Here is a 27171-nt window from a genome sequence, read left to right on the forward strand (position 1 = left end):
ACCCTGCTGGTTTCCATGTACTTTTGTGCAATTTTAAATAAAGTTTTTAAAAGTTTCCAACCTTACTGGTTCCTGTAATCCAGCAGTGACTGTGTTTGCCTGGCATCCTGGCTTCTATTACAGGATCAAACACCTTTACAAACACATCAGCAGCGGTTTACAGGTCGCAACTCAAACCTACTACAGTTAAATGTTTATATGAGTGAAAATAAAGGTTTTGTAAAGTCGAGCAGAGTTGGACTCAATTTTATGAAAATTTTCCCAGAATCCATTCAGACGTCCACACTCACCTGACAGGTATCCATCAGTTTGGCTTACGCAGGTTATCTGAGCACATGCGCTTCTCTTACCCGGCACACCAGATAGACTGCATGGATTTTCCACATTCATCTGGGAATGTTTCCATAGGAAGTGTTTGGGAAGGTCAGGGCTTTTAAAACATTTCTTGGAAGGTGATTGATTCACCGTCCAAGAAATGTTTCTGTTCATAACTTTCATGGACAGAATTTCTAGGCACAGCCAGGGCGTTGAGGGCATCCGGTTTGGGGGCCTCAGGATTAGGTCTCTGCTTTTTGCAGACGATGTGGTTCTGTTGGCTTCATCAGATCACGATCTACAGCTCTCACTGGAACGGTTCGCAACCGAGTGTGAAGCTGCTGGGATGAGAATCAGCACCTCCAAATCTAAGGCCATGGTCTTCAGTTGGAAAAGGGTGGAATTCCCTCTCCAGGTTGGGAATGAGATCCTGCCCAAAGTGGAGGAGTTCAAGTATCTCGGGGTCTTGTTCACAAGTGAGGGAAGAATGGAACAGGAGATCGACAGGCGGATCGGTGCGGCGTCAGCAGTGATGCGGTCTCTGCATCGGTCTGTCGTGGTTAAGAAAGAGCTGAGTCGAAAGACGACCTCTCGATTTACCGGTTGATCTACGTTCCTACACTCACCTATGTGACCATAGTTTCTTCCGTAGGGTGGCTGGGCTCTCCCTTAGAGATAGGGTGAGAAGCTTGGCCATCCGGGAGGGACTCGGAGTAGAGCCGCTGCTCCTCCGCGTTGAGAGGAGCCAGATGACAATGCTGTTGGCTCACAGTACAATTAAACCCCACCCATAACTACCACCTTGTTCTCCTCAAATGATGCTGATTGGTCCGAGACTGGTGTTGAGACCACGTTTTAAATGTTTTGGTCCCGTCTCTGACTGGCTGGACTCGATATTCTCCATCAAGACCAGTCGAGGTCTTAAGCTACCACACGTCTGTTTGTTTTTCCATTGGTTGGATTTTTGGGTTTTTTGTTTCTAAATGTTTTTGAGGCTGGACATGTGATGTCAATATCAGTTTCTCATCACTAAATGTTGTCATTTGGCTTAAAACAGCTGCCGATGGCTCACTGATTTCTGCCTTCTTGGAAATATTCTAGTGCCTATGTATCAGATACCTGCAAAAACTCAGATCTAAGAAAACCAGTAGAGAATTCTCTACCAAAAGAGGCCAAATGTCCTGCGTCTTCTGCTAACGTGTCTTTTGTCCGTTTGTGTCTGCAGGTCTGAACGCAGCAGGAGACTGAACGCACACGCTAACTCTCCAGGTAAAAACTGTTCACTTCCTTCTACGCTTCACTCCCTCGTCTGTTTGAAGTTTAACAGTGAAACCAAAAGTCCTGCATGTTTGTGTGCCGCTGGAACTTTCAAACAACCCCACACATCAGGACGTCATTTATATGTTCACTTTAGTAGACCAGCGTTACGACACTCAGCACCGTAGGTGCAAACATGTTACCCCTAAAATCCCAGCTTTCAGGAATTTGTGCTATGATGTGATTGACTTTTAACATCAGTTTCAGTGGAACTGTATCATATAAAGCCCAAATTTTCCCTCAGAAATCTCCCTTAAAATTCTGTGTACATTCTTAGAAAATTTTCATGAAATTCCCCAAAGTTTCAAAGCAGATTTCTTCTACAATTTCTCCCCGAATTCCCCAGAATTTACAAATAAGTTTCTGAATTACATTAAAAAGGGGGGAAAGTTCTTCAGATATCTTAACAACTTTCCTGAACTTTCCAGTGTTTTTTTTTCAGTTTTTTTTTTTCTTCAAGAGACTCCCCACACACTCACATTCACAAAAACAAGACAAAAAACTTCTGAATAAAATTCCCAAAAATACATGAATAACTTTTCTAAATTTCTCCAATCTCATAAAGACTTCAAGGCAAATTCCCCCTAAAATTTAAAAACAGATTCCCAAAAATTACAAGTTTTCAAATTTCCACTGGATGCTAGAAATGTCCAAAACCCCCAAACATCCCAAAAAATTCCATTAAAATGCTAAAGAATGTCAAATCAAATTTCCAACTCAAAATTTCCGATCAAATTCAAAATTTTCAAAGAAAATCTTTAAAAATATACAAACATGTCTAAAAAATGTCCATGAAATAAATTTCCACTCATTATCCCCAAAGTGTAAAAATCTGTGTGAAAATTCTTTAAATATTTTAAAATATCTCATACCAAAAAAAAAAAAAACCCTTTCTATTTTCCTCAGAAGTTTCAGTGAAACTTTATCACATTAAGCACAAATATTTCAATAAGAAATCCTATGAAAATTACTGAAGGAAAGCAGATTTCCTCTACAACTTTCTCATGGAATTACCAAAAATGTAAAATACATTTACAAAAATTACTTGAAAATAGAGAAAATTCCACAAACGTTCAAACAACTTTCCTAATAATTTTTTTTAAGTATCCCATTAGAAACAACACCTATTTTGCTCAAAGGTTTCAGTGAAATTTTATCATATAAAGCCAAAATATTCCAATGAAAATTCTTGAAAACTCCTTAAAATTTTGAGGAAATCCGCCAAAGTTTCAAAGTAGATTTCCTCTCAAATTTCTGAACAAAATCCCTCCAAATTCACAAATACATCCCCGAAATTCTGTGAAAATGAGGGGAAATTTCCCTAAAAACAAAACATTTTTTAAAAATCCTGAGATTTACAAAAAATTTCCACAAAAAATCAGTTTAAATTCCTATAAAACTGTAAAGAAAGCAGATTTCCTCTTAACCTTTCTCATGGAATTACCAAAAATGTATAAATACCTTTCCTGAAATTCCATGACAACTAAAAAAATTTCCAAAAACATTCAACAAAACATTACAAATAATTTCTTAAATTTCCATGAAAGCACATAGAATTTTTGAGGAAGAGTGGTGCAAATAAAATAAAATAAATGAAAATTCCACAAAAACCAAAACAAAACAAGAAAACATTTTTTAAATTTACGAGTAATACCTGTAGTTTTCCAGAACTAACTCCCCCACATATTCAAAAAATTTCCCTATGTTCACATTAAAATGCTATTAAAGGAAATTTCCCCAAACTTCCGGTTAAACTTTTCTCAGGATAGACTTGTCTCAGGATAAACTTATCTCAGGATAGACTTATCTCAGGATAGACTTATCTCAGAATAAACTTATCTCAGGATAAACTTGTGTCAGGATAAACTTATCTCAGGATTGACTTATCTCAGGATAAACTTACCTCAGGATAGACTTACGTCAGGATAGACTTATCTCAGGATAAACTTATCGCAGGATAATCTTATCTCAGGATAGACTTATCTCAGGATTACCTGATCAATCAAACCTTATAATAGTCTCTTTAATCCTGAATGATGAACCCTGTTAGAGGACGCTGTTATCAGGATACCAGGCCGTGGTCTTGGTTGGAGGCGGTGCAGAGGTGTGGCTGGATTGCAGAGAGATTGCCAAACGTGTGTGGTGTGTTTCCATGAGAGTGTGTGTGTCAGACACACACCGTGTTAATGTGTTGGTGTGTTTCCTGGTTGTGACCCAGTATCAGGAGCCTGGCTCTCTCACATTCCTGATTAATGATGCGGGTTGGCCCAAACAATGAAAACATGCTCACACTCAGCCGATACGCTTTTATTTCTGCACAAACATGGAGGAGGACGGTGGAGCTTTAAATGTCAGACTCTCTAAATGCACTCTCCTCACTCCTGACTCGAACCAGGTAGTCGTTTCTAACCTGCCATGTTAGAGACTTTCCTGAACAAAAAAGTAGGGACAGGCCGATGTTTACCATCATGCAGCATCCCCTCTTCTTTTAACAACAGTCTGTAAACGTTTGGGAAGTGAGGAGAACAGCTTATGGGAGAGGAGTGTTGTCCCATTCTTATCTGAGGGTCTTTTTTAAAAGGTCTAGTCTGGTCTGGTTTTTATACCCAGTCATGTTACTGATCTGTTGATAACTTACCTAATTAGATGCAAAATGCTCCTCCAGCTGTTTTTCATCAGTATCACTTACTTTTCCAGCCTTCTATTGCCATTGTTGCATGTTTACACCTCAGCACTCTGCAGAATGAAGAGGATGTGAGCATGCATGTGTTGTTTCATCATAAAGTCACACTGCCAACTATCAGCCTTCCATGCATACTATGTTTTTTGCACCAAAGTGCATGGCAGTTTTAAAAATGTTCTAGTCTGAAAGCTGGACTTGGCCTCTTTTAACTTCAATTTGGCCTAAAAATGACCGCAGACTCTCTGACTTTGAGACTACTGAACAGTCAAACACCAGCAGTGCTGTAGGTGTTACTGTGCTTCTTCTGTGATTCTATCTGCTGCTTTTAGAGGTATGTAGTAGCACGTGTGTGAACAACAGCAGAGCTGAAGGTGAATCTGTGTAGAAGAAGATGTCGTTTGTGTTTCAGATGAACTCCTCGGCCTCAACAGAAAAAAGAGCCTTGGTTTGTTTCTGTGCAGATGATTCAGGTTTCTGATCACTGAGCAGAGACGGAGAGGAGGATGATGGGAGATCTCAGGAGTCGTCACGTTGTCTCTGGCTGACATCATTTCTATTTTCATTTAACAAACAGCAGAGTAATCGATTTCCTGCTCGTTTTGTTGATTGATTGTCGATCGATCGGCTCATAAAGTCGCTCAGCGTTGGTCATGTAGTTGTCAGATAGTTAACCCTCCGATCTTTGACCTCTGAAGTTGTCAATCTGATTAGTCAAAGTGTGAAATTGATAACGTTTGCTGTCATCACCCTGATGTGTCAATACTTTAACGCCTATGTGCTCGCCACACCAGGGTCAGCGGTGTAATGGTTAAAAGCTGTCTGTGTGTCCAGGTCATGCTACTGAACATTAAACCTCAGATATTATTTAAAGGATTTTCTTCACTCTCTGCATAACTGTCACCCTAGACTTAAGGCTCAACACTCAAACATTGTCCTATATCAGCTGTAAATATTGTCCTATATCAGCTGTAAATATTGGCCTATATCAGCTGTAAATATTGACCTATATCAGCTGTAAATATTGGCCTATATCAGCTGTAAATATTGGCCCATATCAGCTGTAAATATTGGCCTATATCAGCTGTTAATATTGGCCTATATCAGCTGTAAATATTGACCTATATCAGCTGTAAATATTGGCCTATATCAGCTGTAAATATTGGCCTATATCAGCTGTAAATATTGGCCTATATCAGCTGTTAATATTGACCTATATCAGCTGTAAATATTGGCCTATATCAGCTGTAAATATTGGCCTATATCAGCTGTAAATATTGGCCTATATCACCTGTTAATATTGGCCTATACACCTGTTAATATTGGCCTATACACCTGTTAATATTGGCCTATATCAGCTGTTAATATTGGCCTATATCAGCTGTAAATATTGGCCTATATCAGCTGTAAATATTGACCTATATCAGCTGTAAATATTGGCCTATATCAGCTGTAAATATTGGCCTATATCAGCTGTAAATATTGACCTATATCAGCTGTAAATATTGACCTATATCAGCTGTAAATATTGGCCTATATCAGCTGTAAATATTGGCCTATATCAGCTGTTAATATTGGCCTATATCACCTGTTAATATTGGCCTATACACCTGTTAATATTGGCCTATATCAGCTGTAAATATTGACCTATATCAGCTGTAAATATTGGCCTATATCAGCTGTAAATATTGACCTATATCAGCTGTAAATATTGGCCTATATCAGCTGTAAATATTGGCCTATATCAGCTGTAAATATTGGCCTATATCAGCTGTTAATATTGGCCTATATCACCTGTTAATATTGGCCTATACACCTGTAAATATTGGCCTATATCAGCTGTAAATATTGACCTATATCAGCTGTAAATATTGGCCTATATCAGCTGTAAATATTGACCTATATCAGCTGTAAATGTTGACCTATATCAGCTGTAAATATTGACCTATATCAGCTGTAAATATTGGCCTATATCAGCTGTAAATATTGGCCTATATCAGCTGTAAATATTGGCCTATATCACCTGTAAATATTGGCCTATATCAGCTGTAAATATTGACCTATATCAGCTGTAAATATTGGCCTATATCAGCTGTAAATATTGGCCTATATCAGCTGTAAATATTGGCCTATATCAGCTGTTAATATTGACCTATATCAGCTGTAAATATTGGCCTATATCAGCTGTAAATATTGGCCTATATCAGCTGTAAATATTGGCCTATATCACCTGTTAATATTGGCCTATACACCTGTTAATATTGGCCTATACACCTGTTAATATTGGCCTATATCAGCTGTTAATATTGGCCTATATCAGCTGTAAATATTGACCTATATCAGCTGTAAATATTGGCCTATATCAGCTGTAAATATTGGCCTATATCAGCTGTAAATATTGACCTATATCAGCTGTAAATATTGGCCTATATCAGCTGTAAATATTGGCCTATATCAGCTGTAAATATTGGCCTATATCAGCTGTAAATATTGACCTATATCAGCTGTAAATATTGGCCTATATCAGCTGTAAATATTGGCCTATATCAGCTGTAAATATTGACCTATATCAGCTGTAAATATTGGCCTATATCAGCTGTAAATATTGGCCTATATCAGCTGTAAATATTGACCTATATCAGCTGTAAATATTGACCTATATCAGCTGTAAATATTGGCCTATATCAGCTGTAAATATTGGCCTATATCAGCTGTTAATATTGGCCTATATCACCTGTTAATATTGGCCTATACACCTGTTAATATTGGCCTATATCAGCTGTAAATATTGACCTATATCAGCTGTAAATATTGGCCTATATCAGCTGTAAATATTGGCCTATATCAGCTGTAAATATTGGCCTATATCAGCTGTTAATATTGGCCTATATCACCTGTTAATATTGGCCTATACACCTGTAAATATTGGCCTATATCAGCTGTAAATATTGACCTATATCAGCTGTAAATATTGGCCTATATCAGCTGTAAATATTGACCTATATCAGCTGTAAATGTTGACCTATATCAGCTGTAAATATTGGCCTATATCAGCTGTAAATATTGGCCTATATCAGCTGTAAATATTGGCCTATATCAGCTGTAAATATTGGCCTATATCACCTGTAAATATTGGCCTATATCAGCTGTAAATATTGACCTATATCAGCTGTAAATATTGGCCTATATCAGCTGTAACTATTGGCCTATATCAGCTGTAAATATTGGCCTATATCAGCTGTGAATATTGGCCTATATCAGCTGTAAATATTGGCCTATATCAGCTGTAAATATTGGCCTATATCAGCTGTAAATATTGACCTATATCAGCTGTAAATATTGTCCTATATCAGCTGTAAATATTGGCCCATATCAGCTGTAAATATTGGCCTATATCAGCTGTTAATATTGGCCTATATCAGCTGTAAATATTGACCTATATCAGCTGTAAATATTGGCCTATATCAGCTGTAAATATTGGCCTATATCAGCTGTAAATATTGGCCTATATCAGCTGTTAATATTGGCCTATATCAGCTGTAAATATTGGCCTATATCAGCTGTAAATATTGGCCTATATCAGCTGTAAATATTGGCCTATATCAGCTGTAAATATTGGCCTATATCACCTGTTAATATTGGCCTATACACCTGTTAATATTGGCCTATATCAGCTGTTAATATTGGCCTATATCAGCTGTAAATATTGACCTATATCAGCTGTAAATATTGGCCTATATCAGCTGTAAATATTGGCCTATATCAGCTGTAAATATTGACCTATATCAGCTGTAAATATTGGCCTATATCAGCTGTAAATATTGGCCTATATCAGCTGTAAATATTGACCTATATCAGCTGTAAATATTGGCCTATATCAGCTGTAAATATTGGCCTATATCAGCTGTAAATATTGGCCTATATCAGCTGTAAATATTGACCTATATCAGCTGTAAATATTGGCCTATATCAGCTGTAAATATTGGCCTATATCAGCTGTAAATATTGACCTATATCAGCTGTAAATATTGGCCTATATCAGCTGTAAATATTGGCCTATATCAGCTGTAAATATTGACCTATATCAGCTGTAAATATTGACCTATATCAGCTGTAAATATTGGCCTATATCAGCTGTAAATATTGGCCTATATCAGCTGTAAATATTGGCCTATATCACCTGTTAATATTGGCCTATACACCTGTTAATATTGGCCTATATCAGCTGTAAATATTGACCTATATCAGCTGTAAATATTGGCCTATATCAGCTGTAAATATTGACCTATATCAGCTGTAAATATTGGCCTATATCAGCTGTAAATATTGGCCTATATCAGCTGTAAATATTGGCCTATATCAGCTGTTAATATTGGCCTATATCAGCTGTTAAATATTGGCCTATTCAGCTGTAAATATTGACCTATATCAGCTGTAAATATTGACCTATATCAGCTGTAAATATTGGCCTATATCAGCTGTAAATATTGACCTATATCAGCTGTAAATGTTGACCTATATCAGCTGTAAATATTGGCCTATATCAGCTGTAAATATTGGCCTATATCAGCTGTAAATATTGGCCTATATCAGCTGTAAATATTGGCCTATATCACCTGTAAATATTGGCCTATATCAGCTGTAAATATTGACCTATATCAGCTGTAAATATTGGCCTATATCAGCTGTAAATATTGGCCTATATCAGCTGTAAATATTGGCCTATATCAGCTGTTAATATTGGCCTATATCAGCTGTAAATATTGGCCTATATCAGCTGTAAATATTGGCCTATATCAGCTGTAAATATTGTCCTATATCAGCTATAAATATTGGCCTATATCGGCTGTAAATATTGGCCTATATCAGCTGTAAATATTGGCCTATATCAGCTGTAAATATTGGCCTATATTAGCTGTAAATATTGACCTATATCAGCTGTAAATATTGGCCTATATCAGCTGTAAATATTGGCCTATATCAGCTGTAAATATTGACCTATATCAGCTGTAAATATTGGCCTATATCAGCTGTAAATATTGGCCTATATCAGCTGTAAATATTGGCCTATATCAGCTGTAAATATTGACCTATATCAGCTGTAAATATTGGCCTATATCAGCTGTAAATATTGGCCTATATCAGCTGTAAATATTGACCTATATCAGCTGTAAATATTGGCCTATATCAGCTGTAAATATTGGCCTATATCAGCTGTAAATATTGACCTATATCAGCTGTAAATATTGACCTATATCAGCTGTAAATATTGGCCTATATCAGCTGTAAATATTGGCCTATATCAGCTGTTAATATTGGCCTATATCACCTGTTAATATTGGCCTATACACCTGTTAATATTGGCCTATATCAGCTGTAAATATTGACCTATATCAGCTGTAAATATTGGCCTATATCAGCTGTAAATATTGGCCTATATCAGCTGTAAATATTGGCCTATATCAGCTGTTAATATTGGCCTATATCACCTGTTAATATTGGCCTATACACCTGTAAATATTGGCCTATATCAGCTGTAAATATTGACCTATATCAGCTGTAAATATTGGCCTATATCAGCTGTAAATATTGACCTATATCAGCTGTAAATGTTGACCTATATCAGCTGTAAATATTGACCTATATCAGCTGTAAATATTGGCCTATATCAGCTGTAAATATTGGCCTATATCAGCTGTAAATATTGGCCTATATCACCTGTAAATATTGGCCTATATCAGCTGTAAATATTGACCTATATCAGCTGTAAATATTGGCCTATATCAGCTGTAACTATTGGCCTATATCAGCTGTAAATATTGGCCTATATCAGCTGTGAATATTGGCCTATATCAGCTGTAAATATTGGCCTATATCAGCTGTTAATATTGGCCTATATCAGCTGTAAATATTGGCCTATATCACCTGTTAATATTGGCCTATATCAGCTGTAAATATTGGCCTATATCAGCTGTTAATATTGGTTTATATCAGCTGTAAATATTGGCCTATATCACCTGTTAATATTGGCCTATACACCTGTTAATATTGGCCTATATCAGCTGTTAATATTGGCCTATATCAGCTGTTAATATTGGCCTATATCAGCTGTAAATATTGACCTATATCAGCTGTAAATATTGGCCTATATCAGCTGTTAATATTGGTTTATATCAGCTGTAAATATTGGCCTATATCAGCTGTGAATATTGGCCTATATCAGCTGTAAATATTGGCCTATATCAGCTGTTAATATTGGCCTATATCAGCTGTAAATATTGGCCTATATCACCTGTTAATATTGGCCTATATCAGCTGTAAATATTGGCCTATATCAGCTGTTAATATTGGTTTATATCAGCTGTAAATATTGGCCTATATCACCTGTTAATATTGGCCTATACACCTGTTAATATTGGCCTATATCAGCTGTTAATATTGGCCTATATCAGCTGTTAATATTGGCCTATATCAGCTGTAAATATTGACCTATATCAGCTGTAAATATTGGCCTATATCAGCTGTTAATATTGGTTTATATCAGCTGTAAATATTGGCCTAGATCACCTGTTAATATTGGCCTATATCACCTGTTAATATTGGCCTATATCAGCTGTAAATATTGGCCTATATCAGCTGTAAATATTGGCCTATATCACCTGTTAGTATTGGCCTATATCAGCTGTAAATATTGGCCTATATCAGCTGTTAATATTGGTTTATATCAGCTGTAAATATTGGCCTATATCACCTGTTAATATTGGCCTATATCGGCTGTAAATATTGGCCTATATCAGCTGTTAATATTGGCCTATATCAGCTGTAAATGTTGGCCTATATCAGCTGTTAATATTGGCCTATATCAGCTGTTAATATTGACCTATATCAGCTGTAAATGTTGGCCTATATCAGCTGTAAATATTGGCCTATATCAGCTGTAAATATTGGCCTATATCAGCTGTTAATATTGGTTTATATCAGCTGTAAATATTGGCCTATATCACCTGTTAATATTGGCCTATATCACCTGTTAATATTGGCCTATATCAGCTGTAAATATTGGTTTATATCACCTGTTAATATTGGCCTATATCACCTGTTAATATTGGCCTATATCAGCTGTAAATATTGGTTTATATCAGCTGTAAATATTGGCCTATATCACCTGTTAATATTGGCATATATCACCTGTAAATATTGGCCTATATCAGCTGTTAATATTGGTTTATATCAGCTGTAAATATTGGCCTATATCACCTGTTAATATTGGCCTATATCAGCTGTAAATATTGTCCTATATCAGCTGTAAATATTGTCCTATATCACCTGTTAATATTGGCCTATATCAGCTGTAAATATTGGCCTATATCAGCTGTTAATATTGGCCTATATCAGCTGTTAATATTGACCTATATCAGCTGTAAATGTTGGCCTATATCAGCTGTAAATATTGGCCTATATCAGCTGTTAATATTGGCCTATATCACCTGTTAATATTGGCCTATATCAGCTGTAAATATTGGTTTATATCACCTGTTAATATTGGCCTATATCACCTGTTAATATTGGCCTATATCAGCTGTAAATATTGGTTTATATCAGCTGTAAATATTGGCCTATATCAGCTGTTAATATTGGCCTATATCAGCTGTTAATATTGGCCTATATCAGCTGTAAATATTGACCTATATCAGCTGTAAATATTGGCCTATATCAGCTGTTAATATTGGTTTATATCAGCTGTAAATATTGGCCTAGATCACCTGTTAATATTGGCCTATATCACCTGTTAATATTGGCCTATATCAGCTGTAAATATTGGCCTATATCAGCTGTAAATATTGGCCTATATCACCTGTTAGTATTGGCCTATATCAGCTGTAAATATTGGCCTATATCAGCTGTTAATATTGGTTTATATCAGCTGTAAATATTGGCCTATATCACCTGTTAATATTGGCCTATATCGGCTGTAAATATTGGCCTATATCAGCTGTTAATATTGGCCTATATCAGCTGTAAATGTTGGCCTATATCAGCTGTTAATATTGGCCTATATCAGCTGTTAATATTGACCTATATCAGCTGTAAATGTTGGCCTATATCAGCTGTAAATATTGGCCTATATCAGCTGTAAATATTGGCCTATATCAGCTGTTAATATTGGTTTATATCAGCTGTAAATATTGGCCTATATCACCTGTTAATATTGGCCTATATCACCTGTTAATATTGGCCTATATCAGCTGTAAATATTGGTTTATATCACCTGTTAATATTGGCCTATATCACCTGTTAATATTGGCCTATATCAGCTGTAAATATTGGTTTATATCAGCTGTAAATATTGGCCTATATCACCTGTTAATATTGGCATATATCACCTGTAAATATTGGCCTATATCAGCTGTTAATATTGGTTTATATCAGCTGTAAATATTGGCCTATATCACCTGTTAATATTGGCCTATATCAGCTGTAAATATTGTCCTATATCAGCTGTAAATATTGTCCTATATCACCTGTTAATATTGGCCTATATCAGCTGTAAATATTGGCCTATATCAGCTGTTAATATTGGCCTATATCAGCTGTTAATATTGACCTATATCAGCTGTAAATGTTGGCCTATATCAGCTGTAAATATTGGCCTATATCAGCTGTTAATATTGGCCTATATCACCTGTTAATATTGGCCTATATCAGCTGTAAATATTGGTTTATATCACCTGTTAATATTGGCCTATATCACCTGTTAATATTGGCCTATATCAGCTGTAAATATTGGTTTATATCAGCTGTAAATATTGGCCTATATCAGCTGTTAATATTGGCCTATATCAGCTGTTAATATTGGCCTATATCAGTTGTAAATATTGGTTTATATCAGCTGTAAATCTTGGCCTATATCACCTGTTAATATTGGCCTATATCAGCTGTAAATATTGCCCTATATCAGCTGTAAATATTGGTTTATATCAGCTGTAAATATTGGCCTATATCAGCTGAAAATATTGTCCTATATCAGCTGTAAATATTGGCCTATATCAGCTGTTAATATTGGCCTATATCAGCTGTTAATATTGGCCTATATCAGCTGTTAATATTGTCCTATATCAGCTGTAAATATTGGCCTATATCAGCTGTAAATATTGGCCTATATCAGCTGTTAATATTGGCCTATATCAGCTGTTAATATTGGCCTATATCAGCTGTAAATATTGGCCTATATCACCTGTTAATATTGGCCTATACACCTGTTAATATTGGCCTATATCAGCTGTAAATATTGGCCTATATCAGCTGTAAATATTGTCCTATATCAGCTGTTAATGCCGGCCTATATCGTCTATAAATATCAGCCTAGATGGGCTGTACATTTTTGTCTGTTTAGTATAGATAAGCCAGATAATGACATTTTTTGTGCACTTTTTTGTAGAGTTTCTTTTTTTTCCATCCCACACACTTCAGTCACGGGTTTTTTTGTGTCAAAAACAAATAAGAACTTAAATTAGTAAAGAGAGAGAGTGACCCCCACAGACTTCTTTTTTTTTTTTTTCAATATATTGTGACATCCTTTCAGTACAAAAGGTCAGATGTTCATCGGGGATTCTCTCTATCTCTACAGCGTTTCAGCTCCCTCATCCATCACTCCCTCTCTCTCTCACAGATGCTGACGACACACTCCTCTCCTGACCGCTGGGACTGAACCGTCTGAATTTGACTCTGCTGGCATTTATGCTTTCATTTTTCTCACGTCTTTCCTTTATGGCTCTCTAATATTAGTGTTGTGTTGCAGGGTTTTGGCTTGGCTTTGATTTTAAGAATAAGCTAGTTGATGCTCTTAGTGAATGCAGGTTCTGATGTTTATCCAAGTTTCTTCGGCACAGAGATAGAGAGAGAATCCTCCGCTCTGGATCCAAATCTCTCTGAGGAAGTAATTTGCAAAATTCAAATATTTATCTCTGCAGGCGTCAGGAGGGAACTGGAGGCTGACTGGCTGATTTAGCTCATGGTTTTAACCTGTGTTACTGTCTGACTCTCTGAATCTCAGGTTGTTGTTTAAAAGGAGTTAAAATGTCAACTGTTATCAGAAAAGTCATCAGGTTTAAGTTTACTTCACTGATTGTTGGATTCTGGCTCGTAACAACTGTTAAACCTTAAAGTTAACAAATTTACGCTATGGCATCACATCTCTTTATGGCATCACGTGCCAAAGGCATGAAAGGAGGGGGGATAAGACACACCCACACACACTCCCCCCCTTCCTACTGTCCCTAATCAGCCACAACATTCAGTCTCTGCCGCTTTTAGATCTGGTTACTAGCCATAATGTCATAACAATTCAAGGTAGACTTACAACGAGCTGCCTGGATATATGGTCATGAAGAAGAAACATTATGCACATTCGGCGTTGTGCCCAATGTACATAAAAATATAAGTCAATGATTGTCAAATCTCATTAACCCATAATTTATTCTCAACAAAAATAAAGAACATATCAGATGTTGAAACTGAGACATTTGACCATTTCCTGAAAAAAATAGCTCACTTTTGATTTGATGGCAGCAAAACATCTCAAAAAAGTGGGGACAGGGCAGGACAGGGTTAACAGATCTATGAGAAACTGAGTCTTAACATTGTGGAACAATCTCAGGAATATTTTCAACAAAAAAAAAAGGTGAAGTCTCTGAATCTCTCTCCATCTACAGTCCATAATATCATCAACAGATTCAGAGAATCTGGAGAAATCTCTGTGAGCAGGGGACAAGGCTGAAGGGGCCCTCAGGGGCCACTGCATTAACCCTTTACCTACCGAGTCTAAAAATGGTGATTTGGACATATTTTGTTATTATGGCTGTAAAATAGTCAGGAAATGCCCTAAGTCTGAGAGCTTTGGTCCCTTTTCCCAGGAGTACTTGAACTTGACTTTTCAACATCTGGTTGATGATTGTTGTACATTATATGGAATTGTCAGCAGTTTAAAAGAAGAAAAACACAAAAACAGATTTGTTTTTCATGGCTTTTATGAGAAGAAATGTTGTTATTGCTCCTGAAGTTTTGATTTGACATTTGAAATGTGAACCTATACATGTTTAGAACAATCAGCAGTCATTTTCTGAGTCTAGGACTCTGGGTGTGCAAAAGAGAACTGTATACATAGGTGAAAATTAGTGCAAATAAAGGTGGAAAAATGCATTCTCAACATTCTCAGTAACATATTATTATTACACATGACAGACACACACAAATGCCACTATCTAACGCTATTTTTGAAAACTAAACACCACTGTCTCTCGCTCTTCTTTTACTCTGTTCCTTCACTCTCCTTTCTCACTCGTCTTCTGCCAAAGCTGCCGTTCACACGGTGCTGGTCGACTTTACTGTAATATATACACCACATATTATATATTGCCGGAAAGCACAGATTCTCAGCTCTCTGTCAGCGTTGGAACTTTTTAGATTGAGCAAACTTTTGAGGAGTTACAGTGATGAGAATCCATGTAGCAGTCTCGCAATACTTCTGGTGTTTTGCTATGAATGCCCACGTCATATGGTTGCGAGTACCGTAATGAACCAGATATGTGCACATGCCCACAATTCTCCGATTTCCAACGCTGTTGGATTTTTTCTGATTGGACAAACTGACAGAGTTACGGTAATAATACTCCAGACATAGAAAACACAGTGCCAGTGCTGGGTCAGGAGGTAAAGGGTTAAAAACAGGCATGATTCTGGACTGAAATCACTGCATGGCCTCAGGAACATTCCAGAAATCAGTGTCTGTCAACACAGTTGGCGGGCCATCCACCAATGACAGTTAAAGCTGGAACATGGAGAGAAGAAGCCATATGTGAACAGGATCCAGAAACAGCGCCGTCTTCTCTGGACCAAAGCTCATTTAACATGGACTGAGGAAACGTGGAAAACTGTTCTGTGGTCAGAGGAAACCACAGACGCCGTGTCCTGTGGACTAAAGAGGAGAGGGAGCATCCAGCTTGTTCTCCTGGCTCAGCTCTAAAGCCTGCATCTCTGATGGTATGGGGTATGGGGTTGCATTAGCATCTATGGCGTGGGCAGCTCTAACATCTGGAAATGTTTTGTTACTAAAATCTAGTTGCAGTAGAATGTTATGACCTGTAGAGGGCAGTCACTGTGCGGATTTTAATACAAAACGTCGAATTTAAAAACTTTGTGGTGAAATGTCCTGATTGGACCCTGGCTGACTAACAGTAGGGAGTGTGGTTCAGAGGTCGATGGCTGCCCTGTGATCCTGACGGTTATATTGGCGTTGTGTTTGGGTACGTGGGGTTAACCAGCTCGTGTATCTCCGTCCTTCGACTCTTTCATAAACGCAGGTGATCAGGTTAAGTGAAGCAGCTCTGCAGTAAATCTCCATCATGTTTTTAATGAAGTGAAGGATGTAAATGTTAGTGAGTCAGAACACATCTCATCATTCCTGCTGTCAGCCGTGAATCACTGCATGCTGTGTTGGTGTTGGCGAGTCTATAGGAGTATCGGGGCTGTATACATGTGTGTTTGTGTGTCCGGTGGTCACTCCCAGCAGAGCTCTCCTTCTCTCCATCAGTCTATTTCTGTCTCTGAGTGGGCACGATGGATGAACCGCCCAGAGGGGAGGAGAGGGGGAAGAACGGACAGAGAGAGAGAGAGGATGGAAACAGGAGGTGTATTTTTGTCCCGTCTTGTTGTGATCGACCTGTGTCACTCCTTCAGGCTCTCTCTGTTCGCTCTGTTTTGTTTACAGCTCGTTATGAATTAATGGGAGTAGACTGTGACATAGAGAGAGGGGGATACTGTAATGGACGGGTAGAGGAGATGCTGATAAGATGAAGATGAGGAATGGAGGAAGAAGGAAAGGACACAGGAGTACATAGAATAGTATTCAGGATTTTGCCATCTTTTTAAATTTTCTTTTGCTGCAGCTTTTTGCAAAAAGTGTGGAGACTGTTGCAATGTTTAAGGGGTTTTTTTTTCCAATAACATCATGAGAACAAGTGATTAGTTTTAAGTGTTCAAATCAGCCTTACCAGATTAGCCCTATGTTTAGCCCCGCCCTCACAAGGCCTAAAATGCCACCACGGTATTTTCTTAGCCTTTACACAACTTTAGGTCCCTCTGTGCTCACGTCTTTTTAACAAACTTGTAGTTTAAGTTTCATTTCTCTCCTGCTGAGGTGTGTCACGCTGCTGCTGACAACACCACATTTCCTGATGTTGTCTGAAATAGCATGTTTATCATTGATTTAGCTTAGCTTAGCTTTAGCAGCGATACCAGCAACCGTACAGAGCTAGAGTGTTTACAGCGGCCTCTCTGACCAGCTTCTTTGAGTCATCATGGACTCATAACAGGAGAGGCATCAATTAGAACAGTGGTTTCCAAAGTGTGAGGCGGGGCTCCCCTGGGGGGCGCCACAGAGCTTCAGGGGAGGCGCAGAACCATAAACCTAAAAAAGGTGATTTGCTTTTCTAACCTCTGCTGTGCACGGAGCAAAATGGATAAACTTATAGTTACTATAGGGACCATGCTATAGAGCAGTGTTACTCAACGAAAGAGCCAAATTGTTGAAAAAACCTTTGCAAGAGCCACAATCTAAGAGGTGAAAAGTGGCAAAAACAGCCTGAAGTAGCAATAAAATAGGTTGAAAATGGCAAAATGATCAAAAAGCAGCAAAAAATTGGTGAAAATGGGCAAAAATGGGGAGGAGGGGTGGAAAAATGGTCAGAAAGTTGCAGAAATGGGTGAGAAGTGACAAAAAGTGAGTGGAAAGTGACTAAAATGGGCAAAAAGCAGTCAAGAGTGGCAAAAAGGAAACAAGTGGTATGCAATGGCAAAAGGTAGTTTAAATGGGTCAAAAGTGGCAAAAAAAATTGTGAAAAAAGGGCAAAAATGGGGAAGAAAATGGCAAAAAGAAGAGGCAAAAATTGTGTGTGTGTGGGGGGGCGCAAGTAGTACTTAATGGCAAAAGGTAGCTTAAATGGACAAAAAGTCAAAAATGGTTAAAAAAAGGGCAAAAATGGGATAAAAGAGGCAAAACCACATAGCAAAAATTGGGAAGAAGGGATATTTAATGATGAAAGGCTTAAATGGGCAAAAAGGTAAAAAAAAGGACAAAAATGGGGAAAAGTGTGAAAAATGGGGAAAGGTGGCAAAAAGAAGTTGTAAAATGGCTAAAAAATATGAAAAAGGGGTCTTTAATGGCATTATAACTGAATAAGAGGGAAAGGCAGATGTTAAAGGACATTTGCAAACAAAAATATCCAAAATATATTAATGTCAAAAATGTTTAAAGATTAGACATAAATGTTTGAAATGTTTATTTATTTATTTATTTATTTTTTCAATTTGAATCCTTTTTGTGGGTGGGTGTTAGGAATAATTTCTTCTTAGAGGCTCACTCTCACACACTTTGAAAACCCCTGAGTTAGAGCACACCTTTAAGAAGTTGTTAAAGCTTTTATCAGAAAAATTGCTGGAGTCTGGGTTCAAGACAAACTGAGTTGATCCTTTGCAGCTCGCAGTGTGTGTTTTAGAACCAGACAGGTCGACAGAGTCACTTTGCACTTTGTGAGAACACTCTCGCTGCATGTTGCTGTTATTACCAACATCAAACCAGGACAGAGAGCATGTTTTACCTGGTCACTGAGCAGCATCTTTAAGTATAACCGCACAGGTGGTTGATGTTCTGTTAGTTACCTGGCTCCCCTTTAGTGTCAGAGAGGAACATGCTGATGGCTGGTACAGGTACAGTACATGACGCTTTTTAAAAATGTAGTGAAATATTTTATGTCCCCTAAAATATGCTCAAGTAAAAGAAAGATTACTGATTTCAAAATGTTCTGAAAAAGTATAAGTACACAAAACTCTACTCAATTACAGTAATTTGAGTGAAAGTAAATGGTTATGGGTTTAGTTTTTTGTCAACAGAACTAGAATGAGACTAAAATATTAGGTTATTTATATATTTGTATTTATTATTGTATTTCTTCTGTGAGTGTATAAGGTATGCCAGTATTTTCACGAGTGTAACCACTTTGAGTATTCGTAGTCTATAAGTATGATTGTTTTGCATTGCTATTAGTTTAACAGTGTGGCTAATTGAGCTAGCTAAAGAAAATAAATGCCTTGACTTAAAGTAAAGACTTAAATATAAAGACTTCTTATTGACTAAATTAGACTGAAATGTTTTTTAGTTTTCAGCACCTAAAACTATAAAGTTAAGAAATGACTAAAATGAGACTAGATTTCAAATAGCTGCCAAAATGAAGTGTGTTTTTGGCACAGAGGGATAGCTGTCAGTTGTACTTTGGTAGCCCGGGTTATAGACCGGCCTGTGGCTTCTTTCCCACATACCTGTGCCCTACTCTCTCTTTTCCCTGTTTCTGATTCTGTTTACTGTCCTCTATAAGTAAAGGCGCTTGTCAGAGTGTGTGGGAATACTTGGCTGTTAGCAACTGTCATATCAGAATTGGGCCAACTTCCTGTGTTAAATGGCGAGACATCAGATTGCTCTGCATCAGCAGTGGGGTGTGTTTTTTTTTTTTTTTTTTTTTTAAGATTTATTATTGGGCCTTTTTGTGACTTTACTAGTATTAGATAGAGGAGGACATTAGATAGACTCGGAAACAGGGAAGAGAGTGGGGAAAGACATGCGGGAAATGGTGCCATAGGCTGGATTCGAACCCAGGCCACCCGCGTACATGGTGTGCCCCCTAACCACTTGACTACCGGCGCGCCCCAGTGGGGTGTGTTTTGATAGGACTTAACAGTGTTGTGGACAAATATGAAGGCCTTTCTATCAAAATCTGAACTTGCTAGGTTCAGCTCAATAACAAAGAAATCCCCTGATTGTGTCACTTCTGGTGGTTGGGATTTGGTTAGGGGTCCAAGAGGCTTTTTGTAGGTCTGGTGATCCATATGCAGACCCACAATCATAAGTCTAGGCTAAATGGTCTGATCAGGCTGACTGTTGAAAAAAAAAAAAAAACAGCTAGGAAAAAAAAATCAAAGTTCAGAAGAGGATATTGTCAATTGCCAGAAGGGGGTGTAACAGATCGATAATATTGATGCATGAATGTATTCAAGGTCAATGTGTGATCATCTCTGTGAAGTTTGGTGATGATTGGCATAAGCGTTATAAAGTTCTAAGGCATTATTGGTGGATTTTCACAGCACAAAATGTGTAAAAAAGTATTTTAAGTTTGGTCCCCAGTTATGGCCCCGCCCTCTGATGAAAACTCACAGTTTTCACAACTTTAGATCTCCGGGTTGTCTTAAATCAGCAAACAAATTATGGAGTCAATCGGCTAAAATTTAAGTTACCATATTTGTCTAGTTCATTTCTCTTATCAGAAATGTGGACAAACGGTGAGTCAGCAGCCTTCCTAAAGCTCTTTGGTTTTCTGAATCCAAACAAATCAGTTAAAAGTTCACTAACATTCTAGGGAGGATTCCTGCAGACATGAAGCTGTAATATAATCAGTAAAAAGTTTTATTTTTACCAGAAACAGCTGTTACATCACTCTTTCCGTCTCCTCTGACAAAAAAATCATTTATCTTTGCAGAAAACTGGAGCTGCCTCTTCAGCGATTGTTTACTCGTCTCAAACACAAAGCCTATTCATCACTGCCAAAGTCTGAAACGTGTAATGAACCATCCATCAACACCTACAACTTCACCGTCATCTCCGTGTTACTTCAGGTGACAGGAGAGCGAGATCCAGATGTAAAGCTGAGATTTAAGAGACGATGAGGGAACAGAGGATCAGATTTGTCAGAAGTGAGGAGGGGAAACAAGGGGAGAAGGGAGGAGGAGTGTGTGTCGGCAGGTGTGTTTTAGCAGATTCTGAATTAGTGATGCACCTTTTTGCTTTTTGCTCGGGGCGTTCTGCTGCTCGTGTCTGCAGCGAGAGCAGACAGCTGCACCAGAAACAGCAGAAGAAGAGTCAAGGTCAGCCGAGAGGGGAGCCAAGTTTGACAACAACTAGAGAACCTAAACGGCAGCGAACAAATCTAAACTTTCATCTTCTGAACCCAAGAATGAAAACGACGTATTTCAAAGGCTCATGGCTGCAGTGTTTCACCTGCAGGTTCAGTTATTATAGAAGAAGATTAAAGCAGCTGTTGTCCTGATGATCTCTGGATGGCATCAACATCATCTGTTGAGGTGAAATGGTTAATTTAGCTTAGTTCGGTCTTACAATCCAAAGTATCCTAGGCAGAAACTCAGACTGATGAGTAGAAATGAAAACATCTGTCCAGGTGTTTCTCGTCTCGCAGGCTTCAACATGAAATTGTAGATATCAGCTCTCTGCTGCCGCGTCACCGAGACGTTTGCCTCCACGCTGAGTCTGCAACGTGTCTCCACTCGTCGCCGTGACTCGATGTTTGGTATGTCAGAAATCCAATCATGTCATTACAGAAATAGACATGAAAATCAGCTGCAACAGCTGCAGACATTTGACCAGATAAAATTCTTTAGTCTGCAAAAACATAAAAACCCAGCATGCTCTTCACTGTCAGAGCAGTTTCTGTTTTAGCTGTTGGCCTCTTCACTCCTGGAGAAATGGTCTGAAAGGAAATGTACAGGAGCTTTAAAGGAAGTACACAGGAGCTTTAAAGGAAGTACACAGGAGCTTTAAAGGAAGTGCACAGGAGATTTAAAGGAAGTACACAGGAGCTTTAAAGGAAGTACACAGGAGCTTTAAACGAAGTACACAGGAGCTTTAAAGGAAGTACACAGGAGCTTTAAAGGAAGTACACAGGAGCTTTAAAGGAAGTGCACAGGAGCTTTAAAGGAAGTACACAGGAGCTTTAAAGGAAGTGCACAGGAGATTTAAACGAAGTACACAGGAGCTTTAAAGGAAGTACACAGGAGCTTTAAAGGAAGTACACAGGAGCTTTAAAGGAAGTGCACAGGAGATTTAAAGGAAGTACACAGGAGCTTTAAAGGAAGTGCACAGGAGATTTAAAGGAAACACACAGGAGATTTAATGGAAATGTACAGGAGATAAAAGGAGATGTACAGGAGATTTAAAGGAGTTTAAGTGGAAGCTGGTGGCTCCTCTCCTTCATGTCATTCCCCAACCTCTCTCCTTGGTTTCTGACACTGTCCACTGTCCTGTGCACTTCAAATAAAGGCAAAAGACCAAAGGTCGACAACTATGGTTGGAAAAGCCCCTGACACCCCCAGCTTCACCAACCTTACATCCTTGCCTTTAAAGATGATGTCATCCTTTAAAGCTTCACATACATTCCATCTTTGTCTTGAACAATGGCAATGTAGTTTAAAGCTTTAATACATTCCATCCTTGCCTATAAAGGTGTCCTCCTTTAAAGCTTATAAAGCATTCAATACTGCCTAAGATGGTGTCATCCTTTAAGGCTTAAAAACATTCCATTCTTGCCTTGAAGGATATCATCCTGTAAAACCCATGAAACATTCCATCCTTGCTTTAACAGAGGATGTTGTTCTGTAGAGCTTATAAAACATTCCATTCTTGCATTTAAAGTTTATGCTACCCTTTAAAGCCTTACGAACAGTCCATCCTTGTTTTTTAAGATTATGTCATCCTTTAAAGTGTATTAAACATTCCATCCTTGCCTTAAAGATGATGCAATCCTTTGAAGCCTACAGAGTCCATCCTTTCCTATGAAAATGATGTCATCGTTGACATACCATATTGCTTTAGCCTTTCCTTGAAGGGTAATGCCATCCTTTCAATCCTGGAAAACATCCCATCCTTGCTTTTAAAAATGATGTCATCCTCTAAGGCTTTTAAAATATTCCATCCTTGCATTTCAAGATGACGGCTTCCTTTACAGCTTATAAAGCAGTCCATCTTTGCTCTTAAGATATCCTCCACTGAAGTAAATAAAGAATTCCATTCTTTTAAAGGTGATGCCTTTCTTCAAGGTGTATAAACTTTCCATCCTTGCCTTTAAAGATATCTTACACTGAAGCTGATTTAAAAAAAAAAAATCTTTGCTTTTAAGCTCCAGAGATGTTTGGGTGTACCTTACAGGAGTTTCTTTTTTCAGTTAAGAAGTTACTAGTTTGAGTCCAGACTGCTGATCTGAGGTCAAAGGTCAGACTATCAGAGACTTCAGCCTGTAAAAATAAATTTTACACATGGACTGAGAGAGAGCTCCTCGTCCTGGTCTGAAGGAAACAGCTGCTTCACTGTAGAGTTTACAGCCTCAGGGACCCACAGAGCTCCTGTGTACCAACAGGTCAGCAGGTGACCAGGTGTAGGTGGAGGACGACTGAGAGGAGGAGGGAGGAGGAGGAGGAGGAGGAGGGAGGTTTGCAGTGTAACTGATGAGCTCTGCTTCATCCTGCCTTCAGCTGTTTGTAAGAAGAAAAAATGAAATAAATAAAGAAGACAAATGTCTGCCTCTGTGTGGAGGACAGACTGAATTCTCCCCACATCTCCTCTTCTTCTTCTTCTTCTTCTTCTTCTTCTTTTTCCTCTACTACTGCTGTTTCATGAAATAAGAGAGGATTATTCCAGCGCAGAGGAAGAAATGAGTCCTGAACCACCGATGGGGTGGGAGCAGTGCCATCATTGTGGTGGTTTGAAACAACCGAGCAACATGTCAAGGCTGGCTCAAAGCCAGTGACAAATAACAGGAGGGAACAGTTACTGCAAGAATATAATGAATTTCCTCAATTTAAGTTAAAACGGCCACATAAACGAACATTGGTGGAACTGTGCATATTAATGACTCAGCATGGAGCAGTAACTATTCTCCTCCTGTCTCCCTGCCATGAGGAAGTGGGTCCTGGTTTTATGGATAAGGAACACTGGATGCAGGTTTGCTTAATCTACTATGCACAGCCACACTGACTGGTACCTGAGAAATGCAAAAGCACAGGGTCACCAAAAAAACCATTTTTTTACCATTTAATGCAGCAGAGCAGAGGGAGGACTGTTTCATATAACTGTGATGGTGTCATACATTTTTAATCATTTCATACAGGTGTGATGGTTTCATACAGGTGTGATGTTTCATGCAGACATGATGGTTTCATACAGGTGTAATGGTTTCCTACAGGTGTGATGGTTTCCTACAGGTGTGATGGTATCATACAGGTGTGATGGTTTCATACAGGTGTGATGGTTTCATACAGGTGTGATGTTTCATACAGGTGTGATGGTTTCATACAGGTGTAATGGTTTCATACAGGTGTGATGTTTCATACAGGTGTAATGGTTTCATACAGGTGTAATGGTTTCATACAGGTGTGATGGTTTCATACAGGTGTGATGGTTTCATACAGGTGTGATGGTTTCATACAGGTGTGATGGTTTCCTACAGGTGTGATGGTTTTATACAGGTGTGATGGTATCATACAGGTGTGATGGTTTCATACAGGTGTGATGGTTTCATACAGGTCTGATGGTATCATACAGGTGTGATGGTTTCCTACAGGTGTGATGGTTTTATACAGGTGTGATGGTTTCATACAGATGTGATGTTTCATACAGGTGTGATGGTTTCATACAGGTGTGATGGTTTCCTACAGGTGTGATGGTATCATACAGATGTGATGTTTCATACAGGTGTGATGGTTTCATACAGGTGTGATGGTATCATACAGGTGTGATGGTTTCATACAGGTGTGATGGTTTCCTACAGGTGTGATGGTTTTATACAGGTGTGATGGTATCATACAGGTGTGATGGTTTCATACAGGTGTGATGGTTTCCTACAGGTGTGATGGTTTTATACAGGTGTGATGGTATCATACAGGTGTGATGGTTTCATACAGGTGTGATGGTTTCCTACAGGTGTGATGGTTTTATACAGGTGTGATGGTATCATACAGGTGTGATGGTTTCATACAGGTGTGATGGTTTCCTACAGGTGGGATGGTTTTATACAGGTGTGATGGTTTCATACAGATGTGATGTTTCATACAGGTGTGATGGTTTCATACAGGTGTGATGTTTCATACAGGTGTGATGGTATCATACAGGTGTGATGGTTTCATACAGGTGTGATGGTTTCCTACAGGTGTGATGGTTTTATACAGGTGTGATGGTATCATACAGGTGTGATGGTTTCATACAGGTGTGATGGTTTCATACAGATCTGATGGTATCATACAGGTGTGATGGTTTCCTACAGGTGTGATGGTTTTATACAGGTGTGATGGTTTCATACAGATGTGATGTTTCATACAGGTGTGATGGTTTCATACAGGTGTGATGGTTTCCTACAGGTGTGATGGTATCATACAGATGTGATGTTTCATACAGGTGTGATGGTTTCATACAGGTGTGATGGTATCATACAGGTGTGATGGTTTCATACAGGTGTGATGGTTTCCTACAGGTGTGATGGCTTTATACAGGTGTGATGGTATCATACAGGTGTGATGGTTTCATACAGGTGTGATGGTTTCCTACAGGTCTGATGGTATCATACAGGTGTGATGGTTTCCTACAGGTGGGATGGTTTTATACAGGTGTGATGGTTTCATACAGATGTGATGTTTCATACAGGTGTGATGGTTTCATACAGGTGTGATGTTTCATACAGGTGTGATGGTATCATACAGGTGTGATGTTTCATACAGGTGTGATGGTATCATACAGGTGTGATGGTATCATACAGGTGTGATGGTTTCATACAGATGTGATGTTTCATACAGGTGTGATGGTATCATACAGGTGTGATGGTTTCCTACAGGTGTGATGGTATCATACAGGTGTGATGGTATCATACAGGTGTGATGGTTTCATACAGATGTGATGTTTCATACAGGTGTGATGGTATCATACAGGTGTGATGTTTCATACAGGTGTGATGGTTTCATACAGGTGTGATGGTATCATACAGGTGTGATGGTTTCATACAGATGTGATGTTTCATACAGGTGTGATGTTTCATACAGGTGTGATGGTTTCATACAGGTGTGATGGTATCATACAGGTGTGATGGTATCATACAGGTGTGATGTTTCATACAGGTGTGATGGTTTCATACAGGTGTGATGGTTTCATACAGGTGTGATGTTTCATACAGGTGTGATGGTTTCATACAGGTGTGATGGTTTCATACAGGTGTGATGGTATCATACAGGTGTGATGGTTTCATACAGATGTGATGTTTCATACAGGTGTGATGGTATCATACAGGTGTGATGGTATCATACAGGTGTGATGGTTTCATACAGGTGTGATGGTTTCATACAGGTGTGATGGTATCATACAGGTGTGATGGTTTCATACAGATGTGATGTTTCATACAGGTGTGATGCTATCATACAGGTGTGATGGTTTCATACAGGTGTGATGGTATCATACAGGTGTGATGGTTTCATACAGATGTGATGTTTCATACAGGTGTGATGGTATCATACAGGTGTGATGCTATCATACAGGTGTGATGGTATCATACAGGTGTGATGGTTTCATACAGGTGTGATGGTTTCATACAGGTGTGATGGTTTCATCCAACTGGTCTTCCTCTTTGTTGCTGAGTTGCTGTTGTTCCTAAACTCCTCCACTTTCAGTAATATCTCTGACGGTTGGCTGTAGAATGTCTAGCAGGGATGAAGTTTCACCAACCGTCTTATTTCAAATGTGGCATCATCACAGTACCTCGCTTGAAGTCCCTGAGCTCTTCAGAACGACCCATTTAGGGTCACTGATGTTTGAGAATGGAGACCGCATGGTAAGGTGATTATTTTACACCTGTGGGTCTGACCGAAACACCTGAATTCAATAATTAACAGTTTTGGCCGAATACTTTCGTCTATATAGTGTGTGTTCTATGAATTTTCCATAATCTGCTCCTCTTTGTTATAAAAATATAGAAAATGCTGGAACT

General features: G+C 38.5%; 1 protein-coding gene across 3 annotated transcripts in view; it reads left to right on the forward strand.

Annotated features, from left to right (window-relative positions):
- sulf2b (sulfatase 2b) overlaps positions 1-27171 on the forward strand; it is a 213639-nt gene that overhangs the window by 78554 nt on the left and 107914 nt on the right. For all 3 annotated transcript variants that reach the window (XM_041799371.1, XM_041799375.1, XM_041799376.1), the window contains one exon: positions 1541-1584. The gene's annotated coding sequence lies outside the window, so the exon portion shown is untranslated. The remainder of the gene's footprint in view (positions 1-1540; positions 1585-27171) is intronic.

Source organism: Cheilinus undulatus, linkage group 11, assembly GCF_018320785.1.
Source record: "Cheilinus undulatus linkage group 11, ASM1832078v1, whole genome shotgun sequence".
NCBI classification, from domain to species: Eukaryota; Metazoa; Chordata; class Actinopteri; order Labriformes; family Labridae; genus Cheilinus; species Cheilinus undulatus.